Genomic DNA, 19,004 nt, shown 5'->3' on the forward strand with positions numbered 1-19,004 from the left:
TGAGCCTGTCACTTGTCTACTTACAAATCTTCAAGCCAGCAAATCATTAGGCAAATAAGAGGGTTTCTGTGCTAGTTATGCCGATTGATCCTGATTGCTGCTATATGATAGGACTAAAGAGAAGTGTGTAAAAAATGCAGTAAATTCCATGGAGCCCTCCTTAATACACTGAGGCCATGTGATAAAAATCATACACTCCTCAATTCAGGAAGGACTGCAAGAGGCCAGATACTTCAGGAGAAGAGACTAGGGTTACCCTACCAAGCAAAGAACAAAGACTAGCCAAGTTGCTTTCTAAAATTTTTTTTTAACGTTTATTTATTTTTGAGACAGAGAGAGACAGAGCATGAATGGGGTAGGGTCAGAGAGAGGGAGACACAGAATCCGAAACAGGCTCCAGGATCTGAGCTGTCAGCACAGAGCCTGACACGGGGCTTGAACTCACAGACCGCGAGATCATGACCTGAGCCGAAGTCGCCCGCTTAACTGACTGAGGCACCCAAGCGCCCCCAAGTTGCTTTCTAAAGACAAAGGGAATATGAAATGGGTAATAGAAGAAGGAAGTTATAGATACTAGCTACACCTATGTCACAAATTGTAGAAATAATGATGTAAAAATTATAGGTATGTTTTCCTGATTTTGATGCAAATATACTTGTGTATGTATATTAGATTATTTTCTCATTTTATACTACTCTAGCATACACCTTCTAAATTATAAAAAACATGCTAAAATATATTAGCTTCTGGCAACTTCAAGATATATCTTAAACCTACAGAAAATCCAGCACTGTGAAATTATTCATTACTAATTTCAGGTTTGGGTGTCTCATTTTTTTGTTTCATAACTTTGTTTCTAAAAAAAATATCTTGGAGTGTTTTCTATATCTTGCATGCTCCCTGTAATGTAGATAGGCATAATATATTTAGAGTTTTAAGAAATACATATGGAAAAATGATGTGTTAATAGCAACAGAATAATTTTAAGGTATAACAATTTATAAATAAAGCTTTATTAAATTTGAAAATAGCTGATTTTGATGTTATTATCATCATTTCAATGATAGCAAAGGGAGTTTTGAGGACCTGGAAATATAAACTCTTTTGAAATTTGAGCGCCCAGTAGAGAAAGACTCTAGAACTACTCATTATTATAAAATTTAGCAAGCAATTGGAATCAAAGAGGACTGGCAGTGGCAGCAAAATCCTCCCCTCTAGCGTGGAATTCAATGAAATAATCTCTAACGAGGACAACTTCCTGCTGTTGTCATATTGAAATAATGGAACCACTACCTCCTAGGTCTGGAGCTTATTTACATGGATGGTTCATGATTCCAGTTATGAAACTGGGACTCAAAATCAAATCAAAAGTGATTCCATACTTAAAATAAAAAACAACTATAACTCTTCTTATTTATGATGTTTGGTAGGAACTTCACTGATACAACATTCACCCAAATCAAAAAAATAAATAAATAAATAAATAAATGAAAAAATAAATTTTAAAAGTTAAAACAATTAAAAATAAGTATTTTTCAAATTTTTTTTAATTAAAAACTCATTTACATTTACTGCAAACATGTTTGTAATCACTGGTTTCACACTAAGCACTATGTTTGAAATTTCAATTTCCAATTAAATGGATTAGTTTGTAGCTATTGAAAAAATCAGGAGACAAAGGAGGATACTTATGTAAGAAGACTGTGGAAGTCAGGAAAAAATTCCCTTGAAAATAATAACAATAATAGCAATAGTGAGTATTTCCTATTTTCTTAATAGAATATATCCATCCTGATATAGATGATACAGTAGATATTGCCCAGTAGAGAAAGACTCTAGGTCCATTCATTATTCTAAAACTTAGATTTGCTTTGCTTTTAAATGGTGACAGGGAGTTTTCAGAATGTACTGTGTTTTAAAACAGTAATTCTAACTACATTAGAAACAGATATATTGCAAAACACATTATTTTTCTCATTGTAAACTACCATACTTATGATAATTAATTTATAGTTCTAATACATATTTATTTTTTTATTTAAGTGACTTTATTTTTACATTTTTATTTAAATTCCAGTTAGTTCACATACAGTGTAATAGTAGCTTCAGGTGTACAATAGAGTAATTCAGTGCTTCCTTGCAACACCCAGTGCTCATCACAACGAATGCACTCCTTACTTAAGTGACTTTTTTGAGGTTATTATATAAATAACCTAATATGAAGATAAATATTAAGAAAAAACACTAAACCCTCCACTTTCCCTCACCTCGACATGTATCGCCTCTTGCTATTAAGGTGAGGACTTTGTGCATCTTGGTAAAATTATGAAACTCCTAATTTGATCTCTCAGGGTAACACCTTATTAAATATATTTTCCAAATATGAAACGTTTGGGTTGGCATTTTCTTTGCAGAAAGATTTTGTCCAAAGCATAATTTCTCAGGATACACAAGTCACAGCAATAATTTTTAGTTAGATAAACCAGCAAAGGCATGGTAAAATAAATTTGCAATTATAATGTTCTATTTTCTGCTCCTTTCTGAATTAGAACATTTTATACCATAGGGCAGTGTACATAATTATGTTAAATGTGAAACATTAATTAAATCTTATTTTTAGAAAAACAGTTGAATGTAAAGGGTCTTTATTGCTGGGCCCAAGTTATCTTAGACTATAAACTGCATTTCCAATGACTAATTGACAATTATTATTGAGGAAATTGAAAATTGGAAAAAAAGTAGATTATCTTCCAATAGATAACTTCATGTGCTACAGAGAAGTTTATTTAATCTCAGTGACAATTTCCTTGGAATGGAGGTCAAGTCATTTCTACTACAAGGTAGGTTTTATAGACTGACTGACAGCTTGGCATATAATCAGCAAAAAGACATTTTTCTGCAATAGTGTTTCAAATACTGAGAAACTAGGACCTTTGGGGACTCTGCTGTTGGAAATAACATGTATTCATCTAGGAAGACTCCAAAAATTACTGGCCCAAGAAGTTTCTCTACATCTATGTGAATCCGTATGTTTGAGCCCATATGACATTTCCAGTCATTGATTAATCATTTCCTACATTAATGACCATGGCTATTCTATTTCATGGCACTACTCTATTTCCTTCTTCTGTCAAATGACAATGTCTGTAATCCTACTTCTCAGCTAACATAGAATTCAAGTGAAATTGCATATTAGATATCACAAACTGTTAAATAAATCACATAGAATTCAGATTTAGAAAATCCTGGGATAATGGCCCAGGTAATTTATACTTTTAGTTTTCTACCCATTTGATTCATTTATAATGGAGCTGCCTCTCTATGTTTACTAATGTAATCTTAATGGCAATGAGCCAGCCATGGTAATTTAGATTAATAATGAAAAAAATTCAAGTAATTTCATTAATTTTATCCTGAAAACATCTATTATGGTTCACCTACATTATTACATTACATTTCAAATCTCTGTTAATCTAGAATATATAAATTTCATAAGACACTTTAAGGTCTACAATTTTTTAAGTTAAGAGAATAAGTATAAAGATTTTATTTTATTTTATTTTTTAATGTCTATTTATTTTTTTGAGAGAGAGAGAGAGAAATAGAGAAAGAGAGAGAGAGAGAGAGAGAGAGAAAGAACATGAGTGGGGGAGGGGCAGAGAGGGAGACACAGAACTCAAAGCAGGCTCCAGGCTCTGAGCTGTCAGCACAGAGCCCTACACGGCACTCGGACTCATGGACCGTGAGATTATGACCTGAGCTGAAGTTGGACATTCAACAGACTGAGTCACCCAGGTGCCCCAAATATGAAGATTTTATAAATTTTACATAATTATGTATATAAACCTTATAAAATATATATACATATTTTACCACTATGTTCTATAAATTTTCCAGTGTTTGAAATCTTTAAGGAATAAAGTCATCAATTTTAAATTTTATTCTGTATTGTTTCTTGAATTTTTCCCTTTAATAAGTACATAGATAGCACGTAAATGCAATTTGCCTAAAACCTTCACTACTTTCTAAATATGTTTTTATTTTTAAGTCTGTGTTCATAGTTGTCTAATGACTGTGTCTCTCCATTTTAATTACACATTTTCTTTTATTTTTTTAAGTTTATTTATTTTGAGAGAGAGAGAGAGAGAGCAGGCTTAAGTGGGAAAGGGGCAGAGAGAAAAGGAGAGAGAGAAAACCAAGCAGGCTCCACACTGTCAGCACAGAGCCTGATGTGGGGCTTGAACTCAGGAAACATGAAATTATGACCTGGGCAAAAATCAAGAGTATGATGCTTAACCCACTGAACCACACAGGCACCACTATTATTATTTTTAAAATATGTTCACAAGTAAGGAAAATCTGAATCTAAATATCATTGAGTATTTAAAGAGTCCATATGCCTAAATGTATAATGTTTGAAGCTGCTCATATTAAATCACAATTAAGGACTTAGAAACCTTTCTAATTTAAAAACTTATCTCAGGAAAAATAAAAGTGGTAAACAGCTTAAATGTATTTCTTTTCTTTTTTAATTTTTTTAAATGTTTATTTTTGAGAGAGAGAGAGAGAGAGAAAGAGGGAGAGAGACAGTGTGCAAGTGGGGAGGGGCAGAGAGAAAAGGAGACACAGAATCCCAAGCAGACTCCAGGCTCAGAGCTGTCAGGACAGAGACCAATGTGGGACTCAAATCCACAAGGAAGATATTAGGCAAGCTGTCCATTTTGGCTTCTTCCTCTTCAAAGTAACTGCATTCTATAATTGGTCACTTGAATTGGGATTTTGTCACATGAAATGTATAATAAAAGACAAAATAATACAAACAAGTGTGCAATTGTTCTGGGTGAAAATTTCATAACTTTATTTTCAGATTGCAAATCTCGTGCAAGTACTTACTTCTTATAATGCAGATTTGGTAGCCAATTAACATTGAGTAAATAATAAAACAGAGTATTTAGTATGAATGATATCTCTGATACCCTCATATATGAGACCTCACAGGTATATTGTGGAGCCCATAAAGGTAATCTAAAGGAAATATAGAATCACAGATATATGAAATTGTAAAAATTTTAAATATTTATGAAATTCTAAAAGTATTTAAAATGTATATTTTACATTATATATTTTAATTATTTATTATTTTATACCTTTTTTCTGTCTGTTAATTTTCTACTATGTGACACACAATAGAAAACATTATGCCAAATATATATATGTATGTGTGTGTGTATATATATACATGTATATATGTATATATGTGTGTATATATGTATATATACATGTATATATATGCATGTATATATGTATATATTTATATTAATTTATATGTATGTATGTATATATATGTGTATATATGTGCATATATATGTGTGTATATATGTATATATATAAATATTACTTTGTATATATATATATAAACTAATATTTGGAAGTTTGTGAAATTTTAATAAATTTGAAAACATTTAAATATTTAAGTTTTAAACTAAATACTTCAGTGCTTCCACACAAAAAGAAAAAAAAAAACAAACCTGCACTAATGCTACAAAGATGAAGTAACTATATCATATATGGAAAATCAATCTTAATAAAATCGGCTGAAATATTTAATACATATGATGGGGTTCAGAAAATATTATCTCAAAATATGTTACCTTGGTGTACTGAATATTTCAGGCTGACATATTTCCATGACTTTCGACCCTTCATCAGACCTAGCATAAAACCTCTTTGGTTCTTCTTTTCCTTATGAGGGCTACCATGTCATGTAAAACTTAATGTAAAGTGAATTTGCATAGCTTCCTCTTGTTAATCTGTCTGTCTTTTGTTACATGGGCCCTAGCCAAGAACTATCCCAAACAGGTAAGGGATATTTTCTCTCTTGCTAGTTGGAATAATAAAATGATTCTGAAAATCAAATTCAATTACAAATAGTCTGAGTTATTTTTAACAGTGCTCCTGAAATTATTCTCACTGGTTCACAGAGTGCATATTTATAAGTCTGGCCTCAGAATTCCACGTTTTAACTGAGGCGCAGATGGCATTTAATCATGGTTATTCTGACATTCACGCTACTATTATATGAGGAGTATATTTAGAATTCAATTAAGGAAAAAAAAAATAGAACATTATTTTCTCTATTGTTTTAGTCTCCCTAAGAATCAATTTTACTGAATTTCTTTTGCTTGGTGCCATCAGTCTACTTTACCAGAGATAAATCTATAAATGCATTTTTGAACTTACTTTAACAATTCGGTTCAAATTGTTTAATATATTACAGAGTGTTCACTACAAGAGTTCTTGGGACAAATTTCTCTCTCATCTTAGGACTAGGTATATGATTCTTCTATGGAACATCTGGCTTGCTTTTATCTTAAGTGTACTATAAATAAACAACATAATCATATTCTACTGTTTTCATTGGCTGCTGAAAAGCTTAGAGCTAAACATGTTACATTCTTCAAGCAAGTGTATCGGAATTAATAGCATCTGTTTAATGTTCCAATAGCCCTCCTAGCTTCACCTTGCTTCCGTTTCCCCCATGACCCCACTTAAAGATATTTATCATTATAGAAATACCATTTTTGCAAATAGTCTTAAGCATTATACTGTGAATTCAGTGAGGTGTTATTACATGAGCAGCCTTATAGCCAAAGATGTGAAAATCAGAGAGAAGAGAAATGCAGAAGATTTTAGTCTAATTTTAACCATCTTTTGTTCATAACCAGCTGAGCTTTAAAAGACAATGAATGTTGAAATTTCTCAAGAAAAGGAGTTTAATTGAATAGTTGGTTTCAAATGGCTGTTTTATATTACAACTTGGACATTTAAAAAAAAATCTGCCAGCAGCAAAGCAAGAGCAGCTTGGTACAAATACAATGTCGTATTTTTTGTTTGTTTATTTTAATTTAGTATAATATTCCTCATAAAGCCTTCACCACATGTGTATCTGGCATATGGACTAGAGGATTTATCTGTGCTTCAGGCCAAAAGAAAAAGAGGAGGGAGACTGCTGTGAAGTTTAGTACAAACAGAAATAATGAAAGTTAAGATGTGATCCAAGGTTAAAATGCAAGCTAGAGATTATGGCATCAGGTATTCTGAAGTTTTATGGGCTTCAGAGGCCCTCAGGTTTTGAGAAGTGTTACTTAAACTCTCAAATATGTCCTGGGTTTTCTCATCTGTAGAGTTGAATATAAATATATAAAGCATGTGGCACAATGCCAGACACACAGCATTTAGGAAATCTCATTCTTATCCCGTCCTCACTTTTTTGTTCTTACTTTTAATTCACCACAGTGCCTTTCTCAGTGTATTCTCCAGAAGTTTTTTAAATGACCAATGCCTGGCCAGGTGAAGCCAAATCTCTCTTGGTGGAGTCTGCAGACCTGCAATCTTAGAGCTTTTCAGGTGATTCTATTTCTATTCTATCCAGTCATTATTTCTGAATTGGCCTTACAAAGCATCTGGAAAAGTGTTTGACATTTGATATAATTTGAGTCTGAATATCTACCGAATGAACCTAGGAATCTGAGCATATCAGAATATTTAGCGTAGGATAGAGTTCAGGAAGAATGACTATAGTCATTTGAGCTGAGAATGCTTCAATGATTCACTGGTTATTTTGAGTTGATAGGAGAATGGACTCTCTTAGGAAGAGTGTAGGCTTCTTCCTAACTATCTACTCCTATCTATTTCCACACTTCCAGCCCTCTGCATTTATGATTTTCCTAAACCAATGCAGAGTATCACAAATGGTTTTTTGTTGTCAGATTAAATATTTTCTTTTCAATCTTTCAGAATCACTCGGCTCAGTCAGTCACCTTCCCTTTTGCAAGGATTCATCTGCTTTTGCTTCTGGCGAAACCGTACTCCCCTAGTTTTCTTCCTACTTCACTGGCTATTTCTTTTGAGTGACCTTTGCTAGATTGTTCTTATTTTCCTTACTACCCCAACATTGGATGCCCCAGGGATCAGTGATCTCTGATCACTTCTCTTTCTTATTTTAATTCACTCTGTAGCAGATTTCAACCAGCTAAATGACCTTAAAAACCATATCTATTCTGAAGACTCTCAGGTATATATCTTCAGCCATGTCATTTCCCTTACATTCATGCTCACATTTCAAAGTCACTATTTTCTATCTCCTCTTGAATGTCTCATAGGTATCTTACACCCAATATGTTCAAGACCCAAATCCTGGGCTCCTCATCCAAATTTGTTCTTCTAGTGTTGCTGATTAGTATTGCCGTGACCAATTTTTTCAGGTCTAAAACACTGGCAGCCATCCTGGATTCTTTTCTTTCACACTCCATATGTACAATACCTTCAAGCCCTGTTATAGCTATATCAAAATTAATTCTAGAATTGGATTATTTTTTATTACTTCCATCTTAGACCAATCTTCCACCATACCTCAAGCGAACTGGTGCCACAGCCTTTCCCAAAACTTACCAGAGAGTAGAAGGTCCTGCATTGTCCGCTATGCATAACTTTCTCCTCAATTTCATCTTCTAACACATTCCCCATGGTCATGGAACCCTGGGTGCTCTCTCCCTTACCATCCCCTGATCTTTCTAAAACAATTACTCCCACTTTGGCATCCACCATTCTCATTGCTTGGAACACTCCTCCCATATGTGTCTATGTGATTGCTCATTCACTTCTTTTGGTGACTTCTCTGCTCAGAAGTCACTTTCTCAGAGAGGACTACCTTGATTCTCAGATCAAGCTCTATCTCCTTATCCTGCTTTCAGTATCTTTATAGCACTTACCTAGATGGTGTTTTGTTATGTAAGTATGCTTATTTATTTGTTTCATTTTTGCTTCTGACCAACTCAACAGAATGTAGGATACATAAAATCAGAGAATTTGGCTGCTTGTTTCTTTATTCATAATCTCAACACCGAGAACAGTCTTGGCATATAGTGGGCATTTAATAATTATTTTCTTTGCTAAAAGACTATACGTCAGAGTGGCATCATTTTATGATTCTTCCATGGTTGACATAATCCATTTATTAGGATTATATGCTGTTTGCTCTGATTCTCTCGCTTGAAAGATACCACATTACCATCTCATAGCACAATCTCTCCAGTTCTAGTTAGAGCAGGCAGCTTTGACAACATGTGCTGACATTTCTCAAGTTTAAAAAACTTTAATTTTTGCCCATTGTTTGACTCCCTTTTATTTGCTCTCCTTTCTTATTTTTAAAGTTATTGAATTTGTATTTTATATTTATGGATTTTAGAAGTGTCTTGTGTTTTAAGTTTATTTATTTTGAGAGAGACAGAGACAGCATCTGTGCGGAGGGGCAGAGAGAGGGAGACACAGAATCTGAAGCAGGCTCCAGGCTCTGAGCTGTCAGCACAGAGCCTAATGTGGGGATCGAACCCACGAACCATGAGATCATGACCTGAGCTTAAGTCTGACGCTCAACCAATTGAGCCACCCAGGCACCCCAGAAGTGACTTTAATGAAGAAATATCATTTACATCTGTGTGTGTGTATGTATGTGTGTGCATGTACCTATAGCTTGCGTGGCTAATGCCACAGATGGTTATGCCCCAGCATTTGAGGTAGAATGTAATAGTTCATTTTGTAGGAAATTATTTACAAGGATTCATTGTTGCTCAATTTATCTATTAGAGAGGTCACATTTTTATTGTCTTAAAAAATCTAATTTTCTATTTCTAAATCTCTTAAATTCAGGGTACATTTAACTTTGTAACAAAACTGAGGCTTTATGAGATGTTTTCCTGCTCTTTATTCTGCTGATGGGTATAGAATGTCAAACATTGTTGTAATTTAAAGTGGTATTTATTTTTAGTAATATAAGCTCATGCTGAGAATATTCAAATGCCTTCCTCTGAACATAATTAACACGGCAAGTTAGATTTAAAATAACAATAATAAAAAGAAGTCGTGAAACCAAATAATCAGAAAACTCTCCAATACTGTCTGAATTAACATTTTTTCAATGGTCAAGTCTCTTGCAATACAAACAACATTATTTTAGCCGTTCATATTTTAAGGTTATTATACAAAGGAGGGTTACAATAATCATGTTTTACTCTTCTGTGTAATAATGTACAGATACTTCTTTGGCTGCAGTGAACGGTTTTCCTGATAGAATATTGCATCAGCAGAGCTATGACAAAAATCAAGCCAATGAATCAGCTTCACATCAATTCTGTTTTCTTTCATGAGATTAGAGGAATAGAAGATGAGAGGTCAATTTTCTTTCCTACTCTTAATTCAGAAATCCATTCACCGGAATGCCTCATGTCACAATTAATATTCTGACACCATCATTCTTTCAGTGGAAAGCAAATTTAGCAGTCTAAACTGGTTCTCATCCCCTTTCATCTATGGTCATGTCTGAACTTCTGCATGCTACTTGCCAACACATACTTCAGATAATTGCTGTACCATGAAACTCCCTCAAAGTATAAGAAATCATGGAGAGTTATAGGGATTAATAATTATTTTACCAATTTTAAAAGAGTGAAACCAGTTTAATAAACATATTAAAAAAGAAAGAAAGAAGATAGCATCTTTTTGACACCGTTCCTATTTTTGACATATAAGCCTTGTGCCTACATTCTAATTTTACTGATGTAGCAAATTGACATCTCGTCTATTTTTAATAATCACCTTTGTTTCTCTATGTGTCTGGAGATTCATAAAATGATTTAGAGATGCAAGTGACTCAGAGATCACTTTCTTAAACTTATTTGTTTTACAGATGCTGGCCTGGTGGTATTATGTGTAACCATTCGTGCATTAGCATAGTCTCAGACTTCAAGTATAATTCAAGCTGATAAATGGCCATCCTGCTGGCAAAAGGAACCTGTAATGTTCCAGGACAGTTTATCCCATCAATGAGCAGTCCTAGTCATCAAAACGGTCTATGGTAAACTCAAGTAGGCCTTTAGTTTCAAGTTATTTATCCCACTCTTATCCAGGGGAACAGAATATTTTCTATTAGCATTCCTATTTGCAGGATGATCCTTGAATATTTGTAGAGGTTTCTTAGCTCTCTTCTCATTCTTCTCTTTTCCAAAGTACACACATCCAGGCTCTCAAGCACTTAAAAATTTTTTTTTAATATTTATTCATATTTGAGAAACAGAGAGAGACAGAATGTGAGCAGGGGAGGGGAAGATAAGAGAGAAGACACAGAATTAGAAGCAGGCTCCAGGCTTTGGACTGTCAGCACAGAGCCAGGCAAGGGGCTTAAATCCATGAGCTCCGAGATCATGACCTGAGCCAAAGTGGGAAGTCTGACGAACTGAGCTACCTAGGCACCCCTCAAGCACTTTTCATGAAACAATCTTACATCATTTAAGTCCCACCAGCTTTTCATATCTTCCACAAATCAAAGCAGCTGAAAGTGAACACAGCACTCTGACTTGCAATTCATACACATTAAATCTTAATCTCAGTTAAGGTATTTGGTACCTAACTAGTGCTTCTTGGATATGTGAAGCTCAGTCTCTCCTAGTTCCAACCTTAATGTTACCTGTTGTGATTTGTCATCCTCTTTTTTTTTTTTCTTCCTCCCTCCTTCCTTCCCCATTCCCTTCCTCCACCTCTCTCTCTCTCTCTCAGTCAGATTACAGATTCTGGAATTGTGGCTTCTGTAAAGAACAGCGAAGAGTCTAAGATTTTGCTGTACTCCCAGCTAACACAGCAGCCTGCCACAATCAGAACCAATGGACTTTTCCACTAGGAGAAAAACACAAGAGCCAGAGGACCAGCATGTGCACCAGTTTCTGCAGTCCCAGCTCCTACAGAGGGTGGGAGATGCTTGTATGCACAGCAGGTTCCAGTCCAGAAGACAAGGCCTGAGTTTAGGAAATCTGAATCTTTTATAACAGGCAATAAACCTGCCTGTCCTTTGCATTGCAGGAGGATGTAAGCTTTATTTTAGTAGGCAATGAAAAACAAACAAACAAACAACAAAAAACCTGACCTTTGCTCTGGATAAAGTCACTTCTGCCTATCCAAGGCTGTTCAACATGCAAAATCTTTGAAAAAATAGTCTGGAATGAAGGCAGGTAGCATGTCTGTTTATAATATACACAAAATTGCAGAAGACTCAACTACTTTTAAAATTTATTGGTATTACTTCTATAGGTTGTTCTTTTTGATTAAATCTGGAAAATTTCAGCCACATTCCTTCGAACATATTTCTTCTATCTGATTTTCTCACTTTTCCCTTTCTGAGATTAAAATTACATGTGTGTTAGACTCTGTCCCGCTGATCATTAAAGCTCTTTGACTTTTTTTCCCCCCTCTCTGTGCTTCAGCTTTGATTATTTCAGTTAAGCTGACTTTCAGTTTACTAATCCTTTCTTGTGGGATATCCAATGTGTTTTTAATCTCATCTAGTGAATTTTTTTCCAGATATTTTATTTTTACATTCTAAGATTTCCATTTGATTCCCTTTTATACTTTGGTAATTTTACATGAAATTCACCATTTTTTATTCCATTATTTCCTGCTTTTTCCTGTAGACTATTAAACTTATTTTACAGTTTTTGTCAAGACCTGTTTAATTTGTGGGTCTGTTTTCTTGGACTGGTCTTTTGATTATTGATTACATTTTATCTTTATTCTTACCTCTACTACTTTTTATTTTTTTTTAATGTTTACTTATTTATTTTGAGAGAGAGAAAGAGAGAGAGTGCACACAAGCTGGGGAGGGGCAGACCTAAAGACCCAGAGAGAAAATCCCAAGCAGGCTCCACGCTGTCAGCTCAGAGCCCAATGCAGGGCTCTGTCTCCTGTAACATGAGATCTGACCTGAGCCCAAATCAAGAGTCAGAAGCTCAACTGACTGAGCCATTCAGTTGCCCCGCTATTAGTTTTTAATTGTATGCAGGATGATATCTTATAATATGACACCCTGAATTTTTTTAATCTACCACTGAAGACTGTTGAATTTTGTGGCAATGGGCAGTTAAATAACCAGATTATCTTGAATTTGTGGCTACTTGATTTGATACTTTGTAGTGTGAATCTATTTAGATTTTTTTGCTTTGTCCTAAGGATAATATCTTAGTAAGAGGGTCTAGCTCTCCTGGAAAGGCAATGGAAAGTTCTAGGTATTTGACAAATTGTCAAGACTCTATATTGTCAAGGCACAACTCTAGGCTGCATTGGGTAGTAGCTGAAATCACTGCTCAGGTGTTCTCTCTCTGCTCCTCAGAATCTTGTCTGCAGTTCTAGAGTTAAAGATCTAAGGGAATTTATATGAATACTCTTTGGCATATACATTGGAATATCTCACATCCATATGCGTCTTTCATTTCCAAGCTTTCTCTTAATGTCTCATATTTCTCAGGCCAATAAGACTGTAATTTTCTGTTTGTGATCTGCCCAGTAGGAACTGAGAAGTGCCCTGGAGGAAGAGGGGAAGCTGTGTAAATGAAGATCTCACCCTTAACCTTTCAGTTCAAGAGAGTCAAATTCTCTGTTTTGTCTGCCTGCATTTCCTCACTCTTCAATATTTTTAAATGGGATTTTTTTTGTATTTCCCTAAGAATTGGTAATGTTTTCTGTGAAGGGATTAATTTGTTACAAGTTACTCTGCCAGTACTGGAAATCAGCTCTGTAATTTTTAGCTGTGTGATTGTGGGAAAGTTGATTTCTTAAAAAAGCTGTGTTTTTTTCATCTTTATTTTTTTTAACTTAAAAAAATTTTTTTAATGTTTATTTATTTTTGAGAGAGAGACAGAGAAAGAGACAGAGCATGGGCAGGGAGGGACAGAGAGAGAGAGAGAGAGAGAGAGAGAGAGAAAATCCAAAGTAGGCTCCAGGCTCCAAGCTGTCAGCACAGAGCCTGGCGTGGGGCTCAGACTCAGTGACTGGACCGCGAGATCATGACCTGAGCCGAAGTCCGACACCCAACTGACTGGGCCACTCAGGCTCCCTTCTGCCTTGTTAACTTTAAATTAGGGATGTTAAGAATTTATACTACCTAAGCATGTTATGACAATCTATTGTCAACATTAATGTAAAGCACTGAAAATGAAGATTGGTGAATTGTAAGAACACACAAACTTTACTCCTAGGCTTACAATAGGAATATCTTTCATAAAAACTCTCAAGACTGATACTCTTAGGTTAGCAATAAAAGAAAAAATACCTATTTTTATTGATTTTGGAGTCTCTTTCTTGATTGCAAACTTTCTAAAATTCGACTCTTTTTATATGATAAAGAGAATTATTCAATTTCTGCCACTAAAATGTTTATTAAAGAGATAAATTAAAAAATTACCACACAGTAGATGTTAAACTATTTTTCTCTGAAAAATAGTAAAAGTTATACATACTAAATCTGCATCTATTAAGCAAATATTCATAGGTCAGTCTGCTATAATTTGAGATGAGAAACATGAAATAGTCCATATACACTTTTTGGCTCTATCTCCTTGAAACTTCCATTAAAGAATAACTAACTGGGGCGCCTAGGTGGCTCAGTCGGTTAGGCGTCCGACTTCGGCTCAGGTCTTGATCTCGCGGTCCCTGAGTTCAAGCCCCGCGTCGGGCTCTGGGCTGAAGGCTCAGAGCCTGGAGCCTGCTTCCGATTCTGTGTCTCCCTCTCTCTCTGCCCCTCCCCTGTTCATGCTCTGTCTCTCTCTGTCTCAAAAATAAATAAACATTAAAAAAATTAAAAAAATAACTAAATAATAACCATATAAAAATCACTTTGTTAGCACTTGATACCAGTCATAGACACAAAAACTCACAATTAGCATTATTGTGGTGTTCTTTGAAAGCCTGTAATCCTGGAGTTGTACATAATGCTAACTGTGTCTGAGTAAATTGCTGAGTCAGTATGAAAGACTATCTCCTTTTTTAGCTCATTTTCTCAATACCCCCCATCTCCTTTTGAGCTATGTTCAGCCAGATTAAAATATTTCATCGCCAGCATAACCAGAACTGAGGCAGACCCTGAAATGATGTGGACTCGAGCCCGAGAGAATGCCAGGGAATCTACCAAAACCAGAAGAGGCAAGGGGTGGACTCTTCCCTAGAGTTCCTGGAGTGAGTGTGACCCTGCCAACTACCTTAATTTCTGATTTGTAGCCTCCAGAACAGTGAGAGAATACATTTCTGTTATTTTAAGCTACCAAATTTGTGGTTATTTGTTAAGACAGCCTCTAAAAACAAATTCCACACCTCCATTAACATATTGGCTTCTCACATGTAAGAGCTATACCCTTTCCACCAGTTTCTTTTCTGCAACTCAATGTAGTTCTAAGTATATAATATACTTTTATTAAAGTGAATAGTTTCTTTGTTAAAACATTGCTTTTCTATAGTGATAGTATGGTTATTTATAATCCATTTTATAACACATAGCATAAAAAACATCATTTCTAGGGATACAAATATACACTGTGCATCACGACTAAAAATATCTTCCCTGGGCTGCGACAATATTTATTACTCATTTAGAAATTGTATAAATGGCAGTGTAGCACCATTTGTATCATTGACACTATGTCATAGTGAGAAAATTTCTCAGTATTGTTTTTTCTTGAATTTATCATGATCCTCTGTGAAGATTATGTCAGTTATTTATATGAACCCTTAACAGATGAGAAATGTTAATACAATGGACTTTTCTTAAGAAACATTTAAGTATTTTATGCAACCGTTGTTACACTTGAGAATTCCCTTCTCTGATTACCAGACTTCAAAAATGAAAGAAAAAACTGAAATAATGTGTCTTTGCTCATTACTATTGAAAGACTCAAGCTGCTAAATAATATTTTGCTGAACACAAATAGTTTTTTACCTGCTAGATGTTTTGCTTTTCAATCCCTTTACCTTTACAATATTTTCCACAATGTGACAATTTGTAACTTTCAAAATATTGTCTAAACACACATCTTTTAACAACCTCTTAAATATCTTCTTAGCTATAATCTCATTTGAGCCAAACACGGAACTGTAACTGATAGTTATAACTGACTTTATAGGGAGCTAGAGATTCCAGAATTATAAACAATGATATATTCATTGTATTTCTGAAGAGTGCACAATTTGTAATTCTTTCCAATCATTTAAACCACTACCACCTATAATATAATATAGAGTATTTTTTTAATTATAGAATTCAGTTTTTTATTTTATTATTATTTTTAATGTTTATTTATTTTGAGAGAGAGAGAGAGAGAGAGAGAGAGACTATGAATGGGGGACGGGAAGAGAGAGAGGGAGAGGGAGAGAGAGAATCCCAAGTAGGTTCCATGCCGTCAGCATAAAACCCAACATTGGGCTTGATCTCATGAACTGTGAGATCATGACCTGAGCCAAAATCAAGAGTCAGACACTTAACCCGCTGAGCCACCTAGGTGCCTGAAGTCAGAGTTTTTATATAAATTGTATTATTTTCATGCTCAGAAAAATGTAAGAAATATTATTTATCAAGTTACTAATTAATATCTATTTTAAGAATAATTATAGTAATAAGCTTACACATTTTAAAAACATGTGCTAACCAGTTAAGTTTAAGGGCAGTAGCTGAAGTTCAACTAAGTCTCATGAGTTTGTTTCATAAACAATGTGATAATTATATCCTTATTGATTTTTTACTTTTCTAATTTTAGATGAGACTATTAAAAAATGCTAACAGACTATTATAAAGTGATTATGCTTTGTTGGAAAACTAAGATATTTAAAAATTATAATTTCTTATACAAAATCAGAAAATCTAAACTATAAACACCTCACAAAAGAAATTTTTGCAGATGACATATATTGTGTTTGTATTTGGAGGTGTTCTTCTTGAAGTGCTTGCAGTGATTAATTTTTAACTCATTCCTCTGCAGAACCTTAACTTTTTCCACCAAAGAATTTATCAAATTTATATTGATACTTACATTTTAGCTCACATTACACAATCTAACTAAATACTGATTCTAATATTTAGAGTAAATACTCATATGATGCTTATAATATGCAGGGTTCTTTTGTAAGATCTTTTAATACATTAATCCATTTAATCACCTCACAATTCTATCAGGTGGCAATTTTATCATTCACAATTTTATACATAAGGCACAGAGTTTAAGAAATGTATCCCAGGGATGCCTGGGTGGCTCACTCGGCTAAGTGTCTGACTTCGGCTCAGGTCATGACCTCACAGTTTGTGAGTTCGAGTCCTGCAAAGGGCTCTGTGCTAAGAGCTCAGAGCCTGGAGCCTGCTTCAGATTCTGTGTCTCCCTCTCTCTGCCCCTCCCCACTCATGCTCTTTGTCTCACTTTCTCTCAAAAGTAAATAAAAACATTATTATAAAAAAGGAAATATATCTCAAATATGGAATTAAAAACTCAGGAAATCTTGTTTCAGAAGATGTGCTAACTATCCTTTTACCATACCTCTCTACAAAAATAATAACCACTAACAAAAAAATATCAAGGGAAAATATAATAAAGTGATTTAAACTTAAAAAGCAAAAAAAATCCAACATGTCAAACATACTATCTTGAGAAGAACATAATGCAACATTTCTCACTGACCTTCCTGATTTTATAAAAATAATTACTTTCCTGGGGCACTTGGGTGCTTCAGTCTGTTAAGTGGCCAACACTTCATTTAGGCTCAGGTCATGATCTCACACTTCGTGAGTCAGAGTCCTGCATTGGGCTCTGTGCTGACAGCACAGAGTCTGCTTGGGATTCTCTCTTTCCCTCTCTCTACCCTTCCCATGCTTTTCTCTCTCTGTCTCTCTCAAAATAATTAAATAAAAAACTTATTACTTTTCTTAAAATTTCTCCTCCAGGGAAGCTTTCCTGTTACTATGCTTTCCTTCAGACCATTCCTCTGACATTTCTTCTATCACCAGTTTCTATAAGCCTAAATCTCATCTCATCCCATGGCATTCCAATTTTGCTGGTAAGAAATCTTTCCTTTCAGATCTTCAGGAGAAGGGAGAAGGGATCCTAATTCTAAGTATTATATCACTGTCATTTATATATCAAATTACATACCACAACAAATGTCCTGATGTCTTCACCAAAATGATATCTACCTTCTGTTAAGACGGGTATGGATTATTTCGCCTCTTCTCTTACCCATTCCCTGTTTAGGTACAGTCATTAGTTTCTGTATCTCAGTTTCCTCTAGCCTCCCATATCTAGCAGCCCAAACAACTATAGTACATTTATTTTTTAAATGTTTATGTGTTTATTTTGAGAGAGACAGACAGAGAAAGAGAAAGAGAGAGAGAGAGAGAGAGAGAGAGAGAGAGAGAGAGAGAGAAAGCAAGCAGGGGAGGGGCAGAGAGGGAGAGAAAGATCCCAAGCAGGCTCCTCACTGTCAGCATGGAGCCCAATGTGGGGCTGGAACCTACTAACCTTGAAATCATGACCTGAGCAGAAAGGAAGAGTCAGATGCTTAACTGCTTATGACTGAGTCATCCAGGTGCCCAGCAACTGTAGCACATTGAATGAATGTGTTTAATATGAAATACAGTATATCAAACTCTCACAGAGAATATACCATATTGCTGAATCATTTGAGCAACATTTCAGTGCCAATTTAGAAGAAAGCAATTTACACAGTTGGATCAAAATAATTTTAAAAATTTAGAATTGATAAGATTGAGGAGTGTTACAGATTCCACTTATAACCTAACCATAAATATTTCCTTTGTCTTAAATGTGTTTGCTGTATTAGGATTCAAAATAAGATGCAATGCTATAGATGGTCTGGAATTTCCAATTTGTAGAGGAAAGGAGAAAACCTTACTAATCAGTAAAATTCCCACCATGTATGTATTACTGTCAATTTGTGACTGACAGTTAATGTATTACTGTTAATTTGTAATTATGACATAATTTTTCAGGTTGCATAAATATACATATAGGAGATATTTTAAAAGGACATTTATACCAGCTTAAAGTGCTTTTAAGAATATATTAATATAATTAATTTGGGGATATTTGGTATTTTTTCATGTAGGTCAGTAAAAACAAATATTTTAA

Source organism: Panthera uncia, chromosome C2 (assembly GCF_023721935.1).
Source record: "Panthera uncia isolate 11264 chromosome C2, Puncia_PCG_1.0, whole genome shotgun sequence".
Taxonomy (NCBI): Eukaryota; Metazoa; Chordata; class Mammalia; order Carnivora; family Felidae; genus Panthera; species Panthera uncia.